This window comes from Lissotriton helveticus, chromosome 5_1 (assembly GCF_964261635.1).
Source record: "Lissotriton helveticus chromosome 5_1, aLisHel1.1, whole genome shotgun sequence".
Lineage (NCBI taxonomy): Eukaryota > Metazoa > Chordata > Amphibia > Caudata > Salamandridae > Lissotriton > Lissotriton helveticus.
In genome coordinates, this window is record NC_136065.1 from 2,028,813,623 (window position 1) to 2,028,829,070 (window position 15,448).

The following is a 15,448-nucleotide window of genomic DNA, read 5'->3' on the forward strand; positions in this document are numbered from 1 at the left end:
GCCGGGATATGGGGTGATAACTTCCACGAAGGAAAGGATCTTTTCCAGGCGCCCTGTTGAATAATATACCCAAGGGGCCTGAGTAGACAGCCTCAGCGAAGGTCTCTTAGAGAAGATTCTCTACCTCAGATTTTGTGCATTTAGAGCACTCTGCCAGGAAACCATCCTCACCCAGGGCATTGTGATAGGGTAAATCCAAGAAGACCTGTTCCGTCTCCTCCTTGGTGATCTCACCCTGAAGCAGCTGCCTGCCATCCTCTGAGAGGCAAGGTAAGCAAATACCTTCCAGGAAGATGTTTATCTTATCTATTTCTTGAACATTTTCCAGAGAGTAGACAGTCTTGTAATAGGATGCAAATGCATCTGCATTTCCGGTGGTTTGGTGACCACCTTCCTTGAGTCAGTAATGATAGCAGGAATGACCATTCCTCTGCTTGAGTTGCACCACCAAAAGACGCCCACCTTCACTCCCTATTTATAGAGCTATTATTTCAGCTTCCGCAGTGCATACTCTGCTTTAGAGTTGAAGAGGGTATTGAGGTTCATGGGGGTCTTCTCAAGGCTGCGCCTGATGATAGTAGAAGGGTGGTCAATATTAGCACACCTGAAGTGTGCTACATCCACTGCTAGTACTTTCACCTACTCCCCCTCTTCTTGTTTAACAGGGCCGCATCCCTCATTAGCTATCCCCGGAGGGTCGCCTGCGCAACCGCCAACAATAACAGGGCTGGAAGCTGTGCCTTGCCCACCGGGTGGTTGCATCGGGATAAGTTGAGACGCCATAGCTTGTGAAATGGCCATGGACAAATATGTGTATTCCCGGTCCGTAGGATGCAAAAGACGCCATACATCGCGGAGGCCATGATCAGTCACAAGCTCTCCTAGGAGGGCTTTGTTCGCATTATTCGATACATAAACTGCACCGTCCGCTTCCAGGCCAAATTTAAATCTGTGCCTATCAGTATGTTGATGGTATCTATCTCCATCAATACTCTTGTGAGTTGAAGAAGGGAAGCACGCTTCAAAACCGTAGGTGCATGCACTGAACTTATGCATAAAACCTTACCATTAATCTTTCATTTGGCGAACACATAGCAACCCCCCAGATAGCCACAATTCTTAAGCACTACGTGGGAGAACTTTCTTGAATCAGGAGGGATACACCACGTTTCCGTGGGGTTGGTAAGTCATCTGCCACTCTCAGAGGACAGCAACTGCATATCTCTTTGCCCACCCAATCCCACTGAAGGTTCTCCACTTCTTTCTTGCTAAGGTGCGTCTCCTGGAGAAGAGCTATGTCAGCGTGTTTGGAGGTGAGATAAGAGAACACTTTTTTACGCTTTATGTGATGTGTAAGACGATTGACATTCCAGGAAATAATGCACAAGGGTGTGGTCATGATTATAGAGACCAAAAGATTTAAACGGAGGGTAAGTAATTAAGAAAGTATGCAAAAGAAAGGATAGAAAAGGGTAGTTTACTAGAAAACAGAAGAGAAGAAGGAAATGGAGGAAAGGAAAAATTAGGCTGGTGAAAGAAAAGAGCAATACACCAAGAAACAACACTATGTGAGTCATAAATCAATGATATAAAGAGTATAATTGCTGCGACCTATTAACTGTAGTTGGCATGTCTACACCTGAACAGCAGTCGCATCTGGATGGCCCTGGGTTCAGTGATCTAGAAGAAAATAAAACAGTGTGATTGGAGGATAGACCTTACAAAGTGTTGAGGGCATTGGTAATGGCAAAGATCAGATAGTGAATGAGTAATGAGAAGGAGAAAGAAAGCAAAACGTGTTCTTATGTCTTCATGGTGAGTGGAAGGGCAATTGATTGGAAATAGGACATACTGGGACATATTTATTTATTTATTTGCGGGTTTATAACGCGCTAGGATCACCTCCCAGAGGAGTATCTCCGCGCCTTTGAAAACCTTCCAGCTTATAACAGTAGGTATACAAAATTATACTAATTTTGGAATAGAAAGGTTTTTAACTGTTTTCTAAACGGGAGATATTCCTGACAGAGTCTTAAAGAGAGTGGGAGGCTGTTCCACAGCATAGGGCCGGCAATTGAAAGGGCTCTGCCACCCTGTCTGGCTTTTTTGGCTCTCGGGACCTGTAATAGAGCTTGTTCACTAGATCTCAAGGATCTTACAGGTTTATAGGGGGAGAATCTGTCATTTAGGTACACTGGGCCTTTATTCTGAAGACAGTTATGTATGATACAACCTATCTTATACTTCACCTTTTGTTTAATGGGGAGCCAATGCAGGGTATTCAGGAGAGGTTTAGACGAAGTACGAGGGGGCTGGTTTAGGACAAGACGGGCCGCAGTATTCTGGACTACCTGCAATCTTGCAATAACTCCCTCGTTTGCTGATAGGAGCATCCCGTTGCAGTAGTCCAGACGGCTCAGTATTAGGGCCTGCACTAGCGTCCTCCTAGTTGAGTCAGGGAGCATGGGAAAGACTTTCCTCAGCATACCGATGACATGGAAGCAGGAGCTTACCACTTGATTACTATATTGCTTCAGGGAGAGCTCCTGGTCCAAACGCACACCGAGATTTTTAACCACCTGCTTTGGCTCTGGGACTGGGCCAAGATCTTGCGGCCACCAGTCTGGGGACCATAGGAGTTTTGCCTCACTGAACAGCATCACCTCTGTTTTTGCAACATTGCATTGCAAGAAGTTAGATGCCATCCAGTGGGCCACTGCCTTCATCCCCAAGGAAAAAGAGTTCCTGACATTATCCGTAAGATGTTTAAAAGGAAAGAGGAGTTGGGTATCATCCGCATATGACATAGGGATGAACCCATGGGATCTCATGATGTTCGCTAGGGGGGCCACATAGATATTAAAAAGGGTAGGGCTTAAGCAAGAGCCCTGGACTTATCGGCGAGTTATCGGCAAATCAGTGCAGCAAAAGTGGCAAAAGAATTATCACCCCGTTCTCAAGCAGCTGCAAACTGCCAATATCGTCAGTTTTCCAGCGACAGCTTCCGCAAAAAACATCGCCATGGATGAGAGCGACAACTAACGCTTATGATATGCAGAGTAGGCGTTCCCATGCAAAAACACACGAAAACACCACTTTGCGATATTCTCAACAACCACCCAGATCGGCGAAGCGATCCAAAAACAGCTGATAAGGCATGTTAGCAGCAGGGAGTTAACACCTGCCTTCTATTGGTGTTAAACAGGACGGCAACCTGCAGAATAATAGGGAGCCCAGAGCCAGATCCAAAGACCAACACATGTCATGGAGCTACTCATCATGCAGCCCGGAGACCCAAGAGGGCCACAACACCCTCCGCCACCACCCCTAGGCCCTTTCCCCCGGACTACCACCGAGGCAGCCCAGAATATGACAGCGGTCCTTACGAAAATGCACCAGCTCACAGAGTTAACGCCAGAGGAAGTCATTGCCCACTAAAGGCTGAAAAGGACAACCATCCTCTGCATCCTGACCCACATTGCCCACAGGCTGACGGTACCAACACAGCGGACAACCAACATCCCTCTAAAGACAAAGCTGCTGGCTGTGCTGCACCTGTTGGCCTCTGGTACCTTCCAACCAACAACTGCCAGAGTCTGAGGAGTCTCACAGCCAGCCCTATCACTGTTCATCACAACTGTCTTGGATGCCATCATCAGCTTGGTACGCCAGCACCTTCACTTCCCCCCACTGCACAGGAACAGCTGGAGACCAAGCCAGGCTTCTACGCCGTAGCTGGCTTCCTGCACGTGTTGGGGGCAATTGACTGCACACATGTCCTACTTGTGCCCCCTGCCGACACTGCACACACTTACCGCAACAGAAAGGGATCACTGAAAGAATATCGACGGACAGAATATCGACCTACAGAAATATCGACGCCTGAATATCGAAGGCAAGTATATCGACACCCTATCTACAACATTGTAAGTACAAAAATATCGGAAAAAAATATCGATGTTAAAAATATCGTTATTAAAAATATTGTTTTTTTCTGTTAAAAAAAAGTAAAATAAAGTAAATACTGCTTATAAATAAAATAAACATATTTAAACATATTTAATAATGTTTAAAAATAATACATATTTAATAATAAAACTTTAATAAAAAATATACATACAATATATAATAGATACTTAATAATACATTTTAATAATTATTTTGATTACTTATAAATTATTTAAAAATACTATAAATTACAAATACATCTACACACATAAAATAAAACATAAATAAAAATAAATAATTATATTTAATAAATTAACAAATTAAATATACTTTCAATTTTTTTAAAGTTAATTAAATACAACATTATCTAAAAAAATACAAAAAATATTAAATTCATAAATAAAACTACTAATTAAACTGGAATGGGGTGGGTGCTCCCATGTACACCACAATTAGGCTTATTGCATGTGATGGATGGGGTGGGGGGCAACATCTACAAGAGACACTTGCTGCTGCTGGGGCTCACAGTGGCCAAGAGAGATATAGCCAGGGTGTGGAAGGACCTGCGGGCCCCGTCAATAGTGGCGTGGAAGAGAGGGCTTGACTTTTGCATGGGGATGGAGAGGCCCATATTTCTTGCCCGGGGATGCCCACGTAAGTGCTACAAAATTTGGAAGCGGTGGGCCGACTTCAGGGGACTATGGCTTGAACCTCCGCCAGAACAGGACCCTGTACTGGACATATGAGGGCGCTGTGTTGACGGATGTGTGCAAACTGATTGCCGAAAAGTTTGTAACCGTGCGTGGGGGGGAGGGATACGGGCGGGGGATGAGGGGCGTTTGGGGGGTGGCGGGGAGGGAGGGCTGTTCATTGCATTGATTATGTTCTCTTGTTACCTCTGGAAAAAGACAAGGTGGATTGCGATATTATTCTTGTACACATTTGACTGGCAGATACCTCTGGGATACAGAGCTCTGCGATATGTTTGCGATCTGTCAATAAAATTTGTTTAAAAAAAAAACCTACTATTTAAAGTCCCAAAAAAACTACAGTAATGAAAACATTGGATAGCGTAGAACATAAAATTACTATTCCCACTCCAGAAAATTCAACAGTAGGGAAAGCGTTAAATAGTGTAGGGGTAAAAATTACTATTCCCACTCCAGAGAGTGCAACAGTAGGAAAAACGTTGGATAGCGTAGGGGTAAAAATGACTATTCCGACTCCACAGAGTGCAACAGTAGGGAAAGCGTTGGATAGCGTAAGGGTAAAAAATATTATTCCCACTCCAGAGAATGCAACAGTAGGGAAAGCGTTGGATAGCGTATGGGTAAAAATTACTATTCCCACTCCAGTGAGTGCAACAGTAGGGAAAGCGTTGGATAGCGGGTGGGTAAAAATTAATATTCCCACTCCAGGGAGTGCAACAGTAGGGAAAGCATTGGATAGCGTAGGGGTAGAAATTAATATTCCCACTCCAGTGTGTGCAACAGTAGGGAAAGCGTTGGATAGCGGGTGGGTAAAAATGACTATTCCCACTCCAGTGAGTGCAACAGTAGGGAAAGCGTTGGATAGCGTAGGGGTAAAAATTACTATTCCCACACCAGTGAGTGCAACAGTAGGGAAAGCGTTGGATAGCATAGAAATTAAATATAACATATTTATAAATCATTTTTGTATTTAAAATAAATAATAATTTAAATTTGAAAAAACTCAGCATCATTTACAAATAGCCATTAATAATTACAAAACACATAATTACAATTGAATAATTAATTAACAATAAATTATCAATAAATACTAATTAATAAATATTAGTTACCAAATAATAAATATTAAAAAATAAAATATTTTCCTAAAACAACATTTTAATGATTAAAAATTGATTAGCAATTTAAAAAAATTCAACAATAAAATGATTTGTTATACCAAAATATACTTTTTATAAAACATCAATTACCAATTAATAAAAAATTATTTCCAAATAAAAAATAATTACAAATTAAAAAATGATTTAACAATTTAAAAAATTAATTACCAATTACAAACATTATTTACCAATTACAAACATTAATTACCAATTAACAAAATTAATTACCAATTACAAACATTAATTACCAATTAACAATTAAAAAATGTAACTGCCAATTATTAATTAATTGAAAATAATTTAATTATGAATACAAAAAAATAAAAATAAATCATTACTTAATTTCAATTAAAACACTTCCCACCCAATTCCCCTATAAACCCACTACCCGCTACAGAACTTACATCCAAAAATTAACTAAAATTAATTAATAACTCCTAAAAATTAATAATTAATTTACTATTAATAAATTACTTCCCACCCTATTCCCCTATAAACCCACAACCCGCTCCGGTACTAAAACATAAAATTTACTTAAAAATAACATTATTAATATATAAAAATAGTACACATATAATTTAAAACAAGTAAAATAATTCACAAAAACATATAACACATACATATTAAATACATAATAAAATACATAACAAAAGTACGAAAATCGCTATTAGTAACATCGATATATTTGATATCGATATTACTGACTTCGATATTACTTACCTTAGGGTCGATATTCTGTCCAACGATATTCTTGACCTCGATATTCTGTACCTTCGATATTAAAAACTCGATATTTCTGTAGGTCGAAATCAAAAACTCGATATTTAGACTGTGCACCAACAGAAAGCACATGCATTCCATCAATGTGCAGGGAATAGTGGACCACAGGGGACTCTTCACCAATGTCGTCGCCAACTACCCAGGCAGTGTGCATGATTCCTACATCTTCCGACAGTCCATCATCAACCAGTGCTTCAAAGATGGCACCTACGGAAATGCACTGTTCGTTGGTAAGTACCCAATGAACACACCACACACCTCAACACCATAATCATGCAACTCACAACTGTGGGAATGCACGTTACAACATCACATACAACATGCCAAAAAAACATGCCCAGACATGACAACACCAGGAACTCTGGTAACAGGCGCCAGACAAGTAGACAAACCATCCACGTCAAGGCACCTCTGCCACAAAATAGCTGGAGGAGGTGAGAGGTGGGAACCAAGTATGTGCGAAGGAGGCAAGTGACCTATGAACAGAATGTACACAATGCCAACTGTGGCAGTGATGTGCTAGACAGACTTAAGTATGCAGAGCACAGACATGTCCATGTAGACATATACTGCTGGTGTTTGTACTGTCGTAGACAGTGGACGCAACCATGTTACCTCAGGCAGTGGGGTAGACCTTGGACATGTAGCTATGTCTCCCCCCCCCTGTAAGCGTAAGCGGAGTGGGCTGAGCCAGCGTAGGAGTGAAAAGTAATTGCCCGGGGCTCAGGGCGTGGATCACTTCCGGGATGGCCACCATGCGCAGACAGTCATGACAATGGTGTGTCTTAGGAGTGCAAGTGATGCAAAAGTAAATAGCCTCGGGGGGAGTGAGGAGCAGCTGGAGCAGCTGTGAGGCAATGTAATACACATGAATGCCACTCATTTGCCACTTGCAAGACATGTCAAACATGAATCCCAAAGTCCCACACATCACACACCAATATACTAATAAGCCTGCCAACACAGAATGCAGAACCACCGATTGACACATCTCTCTCCCCTGTCACAGGTGATCAAGGATATGCACTCTGCCCGTGGATGATGACACCCCTCCAAGCCCCAAACACCCAGGCCCAGAGGCAGTACGATGCAGCCCACAGACCAGCAGGGGCATTGTGGAGCGCTCATTTGGCGTGTTGAAGTCACGTTTCAGGTGCCTGGACATCACAGGAGGAAGACTCCTGGACAGCCCGGAAATAGTGTGCAAGATGATCATTGCATGTTGTGTGTTGCACAAATATGTGTACGCACCAATGCCCCATGGATGCATGTGCCAGATGCACTGGACGAAGATTAGGATGAGGCAGGTGGACCACACCCCAGTGCAGCAGCAGCAGCAGCAGGAATAGCCTGAAGGGACACTATCATTAACAATTTCTTCACATGAGCACGTCACATTGGGACTGTCCTCAGCAATCATGGGACAGGATAGAATGACCACGGGCACAGCATGTGCAAATAAATTCATTCCAAGACACATTCCCTGTGTGCATGTCACTCCTCTGCAATAGCACATCACTCTGACAAGTGTAAGTGCAACATTTAGTGCTGATAATTTCACCAATGGCAAAATATATAGTGGGGGTGTCATCTCCATTTTTTTTTAAATCTTTTTATTATTTTCAAACACAAACAACAAACATGAGGATGGGCATCTGCATCTACATAAAGCACGACAATTAGGAGTAAAAGTAGGCATTTGACATTGTCCTACAATCAAGATAAATCAACTATCCAGAACCGACCCTTGGCTCGGAGTCCCTTATTATAACAATCAATGCATTGGCAAGATACCTATGTAATACCATGCTAGTGGGGGTGTCATTTCCATTATAGGGATCCTGTTTTCCTGTAGATTGAACCGTGTCTTCCTATTCTTCTTCTCCTTGCCCTTACCTGACCCTGGGGTCCCAGGCTGGTCCTCCATGGGGCTTGTGGGGTTCTGGTTGTCCTCTGCACTTGCTTCGGCTACCGCCAAGGTGCCTTGCAGATGTTTGTGTTCTGTTTCTGTTTTTTGTTGCTGCTTTCATACTGATTTTTTGCAGCCTGACTTGTGGGACTTGCAGGCCTGGAGCTGGTTATCGTGGACTTTTTTCTCGCAGTTGGCCCCAACGCAACTTTTTCGCGTTTGGGTTTGGGTTTTTATCGCCGTGCCAGTAATGTTATCGCGGCCATTTGATGTGCTATCTGGAAACTATTGCGTATTACCGCAGTGTTGAGAATGTGACGTTGACACAGAGTTATTTTCCAGTGATGGACGGCGATATGTGAAATTGCGTTGACCTATTTTGGCGATGATTATCGCACGTGTCTCGGCATTAGGTGATACAATGCTCCATGTGAGTTAGTACTCCTTAGAGTGAACATCCATGAGTGGAGAGGTGTGGTGCAGCAGCCAGGCCAGCTCACTTTGGAGCACAAGGTTCACGGTTAGATCCCTGGCTCTGGAGGTAGCTCAGCTCAGCACCATGTGACTATGGGCAATAGCTCACTTAATTTCCACGATGGCCCCCAGTGCCTTGAGACCCGTTAGGGTGAGTAGTTCGTGCTTTACAAATACGGATTTACATTTACATTTGAAGGGTAAAATGAGTGAAAGGTGGGGAAGACGTATGCGATGTTCATATTCTAATCTGTGAAAAGGGCAACCAAGTGGAGTAAGACTTTGCATATTATTTTATGCGAAGGGAGGATGAAAATTAGATGAATATTTGTTTTTGCCGGACCAACAATGGGTATACCTTGATATTAAACCTTTAATAATGAACAACAATAAACAATGTATCAAAGACAGACAAAGAGAGAGGTAATCCCACCAGTGACAAACCTGCAGTCTACGATACTTAGGCTGCAGGTTGGGGAAGTTCTGCTGGACCAGTATTACGTCCAATACATCAGCCATCAGACTGCAGACGGATTCAGCTTAAGTGGGGATCCGGACTTGTCTAACTCGCTGTCCTGTGTGTGTTCTGCCACCCCCTTTAGTATCTTCTCCATATCACACCGTATTCAGTGATTTGTGCCCCCTTGCACGTGTTTCAAAGTTCCTCTGGGCAAGAGGATCCTCCTTTGCGACAGGTAATGTGTCCCCTTTGGGGGGGAAAGCAGCGTTATGAGCGAGAGGAACTACGCATCCTGGTTTAAGCACTCAATTCCCAAACGTCCCCTCAGGTATCAACTGCTGTTGATGCTGAGGCCTTTCAGTGTCCTTTTACTAGGGTGGACTGCCTGCGCCAGGGAGCCCAAGTAGCCTATATCCTGTAGGGAGAATATAAACAAGCATTTGCAATGCAATAGGTCTCGCATTTACGCAAGTTTGAGCTATTGACATTGCAAAAAATAAAGTTTTTGTTTTAAAAACATAAATAAAAGGCATTGTTATTTACAATGCCAATAGCTTAAACTTGCGTAACTGCGAGACCTATTGCATTGCAAACCAGCGTCAGATTGGTAACGGGGGCATTCGGGCAATGCCCGAGGGGCCGGGGGCCGAGTTCCACCTGAGGGCTGCTTTTGAGCAGCTTGGGGGCTGATTTGGGTGGTGTCTCTGTTGTTCGACTATACCGCCAGCGGCCCAGTGGGTGTCTAAGTGGCCTTTCCACCAAGAAATCAGCCTTCAAGAATCGACTCGACAACAATGCCCATAACAGCAAGGAACTATTCAATATCGTCAAAGAATTTACCAACCCCACCGCTGCCTCAAACGACATCACCCCCTCCCAAGACCTCTGCGATTCACTGTCCTCCTTCTACAACAAAATTGCCGACATACATAACAGCTTCGTAAACAATACCAACGAACAATCCTACCCACCCCCCTCAGAACGTATACCACCCTCCAACAATCTCAACGCCTGGAACCCAATCACCACCGAAGACACCATCCGCCTCATGAATTCCATCCACTCTGGCTCGCCAACAGACCCATGTTCCCACTACATCTTCAACAAAGCAGACTCCATCATTGCACCCCACCTCCGTGATGTTATCAACTGCTCCTTCAACTCTGCTACCTTCCCAGAAAGCTGGAAACATGCCGAAGTCAGCGCCCTCCTGAAGAAACCCACAGCAGACCCCTCTGAACTCAAAAACTACCGCCCAATTTCCCTCCTCCCTTTCCCTGCAAAAGTCATTGAGAAAGCCGTCAATAGCCAACTCGCCGCCTTCCTAGATGCCAACAACTCCCTCGATCCCTCACAGAACGGCTTTCGAGCCAAACACAGCACCGAGACCGCCCTCATCGCAGCTACAGACGACATCCGAACACTACTAGACAATGGAGAAACAGCGGCCCTCATTCTACTCGACCTCTCCGCCGCCTTCGACACAGTCTGTCACAGCACCCTCATACAACGCCTCAACAATATCGGAATACAAGGAAAAGCGCTGAACTGGATCGTCTCCTTCCTCACCGGAAGAACCCAGAAAGTACGACTTCCCCCATTCAAATCAGAGGCTACCGAAGTCATTTGCGGTGTACCACAAGGATCATCACTCAGTCCCACCCTATTCAACGTCTACATGAGTCCACTCGCTTCCATCGCACGTCAACACAACCTTAACATCATCTCATACGCCGACGACACCCAGCTGATCCTTTCCCTTACCAAAGACCCTAACTCCGCCAAAACCAATCTTCACGAAGGTATGAAAGAAGTTGCCGAATGGATGAAAACCAGCCGCCTAAAACTTAACTCAGACAAAACGGAGGTGCTCATCCTAGGATCATCCCCCTCTGCCTGGGACGACTCATGGTGGCCTTCAGCTCTGGGCACAACACCCACACCCACAGATCACACACGCAACTTGGGCTTCATCCTAGATTCCTCACTCTCGATGACCAGACAAGTCAACGCAGTCTCATCCTCCTGCTTCAACATACTTCGTATGCTCAAAAAAATCTTCCATTGGATCCCCTCCGAGACAAGAAAAACTGTCACCCACGCACTAGTCACGAGTCGACTAGACTACGGAAACACCTTCTACGCCGGAATTACAGACAAATTACTGAAAAAACTCCAACGCATCCAAAACGCATCAGCGAGACTCATCTTGGACATCCCTCGCCAAAATCACATTACCGGCCACTTGAAAGACCTCCACTGGCTCCCCGTCAACAAGAGAATAACGTTCCGTCTCCTCACCCACGCACACAAGGCCCTCTACAAGCTAGGGCCCGAATGCCTCAACACTCGACTATCCTTCTACACACCCACCAGCCAATTAAGATCTTCAGATCAAGGCCTCGCCGCAATTCCGCGCATCCAAAGATCCACCATGGGAGGTAGATCCTTCTCCCACTTGGCGGCCAAGACCTGGAACTCACTCCCCACTCGCCTCCGCCTTACACAGAACCACATCTCCTTCAGAAAAGAACTTAAAACCTGGCTATTCGATAAATAATGAACCCCATCCCCAAGCGCCTTGAGACCCTCTGGGTGAGTAGTGCGCTATATAAATTCTTGAACTTAAACTTGAACTTTCTGGAGGGAGATGGGCGCTCATTACCTCCCGTATAGCAGGAACAGGTAGAGGTGTCACCCCTTTTCTCTCGCTGGGCCTCCCATTAATGTAGGCATACTGAGCGGGGCAGGGGCCCTGAGCAGAAGTGGCCTCACTTGTTTTCAGGGGTGTTTCACTAGTGTGAACTGATGCGTGCATATCTCTCCCCCCACCCCCCTTTTTATGTAAAATTACGCTGAAGCAGTGATTTGAGGGAAGGCATTATGCAAATGTGGGCCGATTTTTTTATTCGTGCCCGGGCCGATTTTTAATCCCAATCCAACCCTGTTGCAAACCATGTGGTAATGCAAAACAGCAAATATAACAGGCAGATGCGCTGAAGGCGCCTTCCAGTCTAGCTGTTTGTTGTTTGTAATTGTAATGGAAGCTTTTACGGGGACGAGCATAAGCGCAGCATGTGGTATAGATTGTGACAGCACATTCATGTACAGCAATACTTACACTTCTTTTCTTAGTGTTGTAATCTGCATATAGAGTCAACATAGCCTACAAGTTTAGCATATTTTCAATAATCAAACCGTTTTCACAACAGGTACTAAAACCGAAAAGCATTACGCCCGCTCCACAGGCATTCCCTCCCGAAATGGTGGAAAGATCTTAAAACCCACTACAGCAGGAACAAATGTAGTTATTGACATTATTATTTTTAGAAGACGCAGTAGTGGGCAGAAAGGAGTTCGATGAGCCGGAGAAAGGGGGAGGAGGGGCGCCTGTTAAAAAACAACAGAGATAATTGGGCCACAAGGTAAAATATATATGACGGCTGAGAAATAACCTTTGTTTTGGCAATAGAAAAGAATCCCAAATGGTATGGTTTATGGTGTCAACTAATCCCTACAATGTGCAAATGAAAACTGTATGCGAATGTGATCAAACATTTTGGTGTAGTCCTCTAAAGTTTCAGAAATATTCTGTATGATCAGCATTTTTGTTTTACTATTTAATAGCAAAATCAAGGACAGATGAGTAAGTGCGCAATAGATAAAGTTGAGTCCACTCTTAAAGACGAAGGGGCAGATTTATGAAGGCCTTGCGCCGCCGGTGCGTCACTTTTAACATGGGAAAAAGTGACGCACCGGCGGCGCAGGGCCTTCATAAATCTGCCCCGAAATGATTAACAAAGTCCACCAGTCTGCTGTTGAAAAACATCAATAGTATCTTCATCTTCCATTTCCAGCTGTGCAGGCGTATCGGTTTCATTAATCGGCTGACCATCAAATCGCAATCTAATCTGCCTCATCGACAAACCCTGTCGATCACAGTAGGCTTTCATTAGTTTATTTAGAGATGTGTAGCGCTTAATTTTAAACTGGACCACTGATCCATCCTGGCCTGCTACCTTAAGGTTAATGTGGTCATTCTCAGTTTTCACTCCTTCCTGCATGGTTTCCTCCTCGCGCATCGCCGGGACAGACAGGGAAAAGGCGCGCAATGAGGGAGGGGAGTAGGCGGGCAGTACAACACGCGGACGGAAGCCCAAAGGAGACAACCTCCTGGGTACACTGTTCAATTCAGCATGTGGTATACGAACCTGGGTATGTTTTTAGAGGCTGTTTTTAGCGGCTAATTGAGGGCAGACAATAGATGGTGTGGTAGATTAGGGTAAGGGATTTTTCTTGGAGACAGTAAACAGTGCTGGAGGGCATGAGTCTGCTATGCGGAAGTATGTAGTTAGCTAAAGGTTTTTCCACTAGTGCATTAGAAATTAGGGAGTGCAGTGAAGGGGCTTAAAGATGTATTCATTATAAATAACGTTGGCCACAACTTCCCCCGGCTGTGGTTTCATTAAAGTACATTAATGGAATGCAAGTGCACGTAACTGTGCTTGTCTATATACGGTTACTGACAAGTGTTATATGTACGTATGCTCATAATACACTACACACAATAATAATGTATGTCTACCCACAGCTTAAGGCGAATCGCATGAACATCTCATGTTTGTTGTTCACCTAGCTCTACCTCTTTTTTCACCGTAGTTGTACCACACTACTTCCTCCCTTGTTGTTGAGGTTTAACACTGCATTGGACCATGCGGTTTTGTTGACACTTTTGGAATACAGAGACGAAAGAAGAGGGGGCCCACTCCGGGAGACAGGACTGCGGGCAGCGTCGAGGCGCATCCCGCTAGGCTCTTTGTTTAACAACACTAAGTGGGTGAAAAGGGATAGCATAGGCCTGTGCACTCTCAGCCAGGAGTTACCCAGAGAAGGTGCTCATGCACATTACCTCCTCGTCAGCCCTCCCCGTCCCAGTCCTAACTACATGAGCATAGCTCCTCCCACCAGAAACTCCCAAGCAACTTGAAACCCATCCCTTCCCTCCAGGCCACACCCATACCCTGAGGCATATAACCCTGTGACCTGCCAATCAACAACCTGTACCCAACAAGCACAAGAAGCCGAAACAGGGAGGGAGGGATGGGAACCTGGACTGGGACGGGGAGGGCTACGACTCGGAGTAATGAATATTACTGGTGAGTAACCGGTCATTATGTGATTGTGTGTATCATGAAAAACACGTGGAAGACTCCCCCACAGACACCTGCCGAATGCTGTACACCCCCTCCCTTCCCTTCCTTAACTCTTAAAACAAAGGTGTGCCAAATCCTCTTAACGTCCGTTACTATAAACAAGTGTAAAGAATGGCGATGGCCGATGGGGCAATAAACTCAAATGAGAAGATAGGACAGCAGAAACGGAGGAAGTGAATGAAGAAATAAAATATATAAAAGAGAAAATAAGGGGAAGAAGGAAGTACAGCTGAAAGGAATGGGAGCAGATAGGCAGGAGTAGAAAGACGGAATGGATAAGGAAAATAGAAACGAAGCAAAAGAGCAACGAAGGAAGAGAGGAAGTAGGAAGAGAATGATGAAAGGAAGGAGGAAGAGTTGAACGTAAGGCAAAATGGTATAAACTAACAAATAAAAAGAGTGAAGAAAGAAAGAAGTGAGAAAGTAAGGGAAGAAGGAAGGAAGTTAGAAAGTGGGGAGGTAGAAAGTAAGGAGGAGAAAGGAGGAAAGGGTAAGTAAAATACGAAGAAAGCAAAAAAAGGGAGGAAGAGAAGATAAAAGAAATACAGGAAGGGAGAGGAAGGAAGGAGGAGAAAAGACATGAAAGGAAGGAAGACGATGGAACGAGGGAGAGTTGAATAATGTACCATAAAATAAAATTAACGAACAAATGAAAAGGAGTGACAAAAAATATTTTGAAGTCTCTGGCTAGGACCAAATATTGATAGCCATTATGACCTGATGGGCTGCTATAGATAGACAAAATTAAGCCTTTGTGCCTCTTTTTCCCGAAATACGACGGCATCACTAAAGTT

At 44.2% G+C, this 15,448-nt stretch overlaps 1 pseudogene; it reads right to left on the minus strand.

The window, feature by feature from the left end:
* Nucleotides 1-13,234: 13,234 nt before the first annotated feature.
* LOC144753956 (small ubiquitin-related modifier 3 pseudogene) lies at nt 13,235-13,621 on the minus strand (annotated as a pseudogene).
* Nucleotides 13,622-15,448: the final 1,827 nt, after the last annotated feature.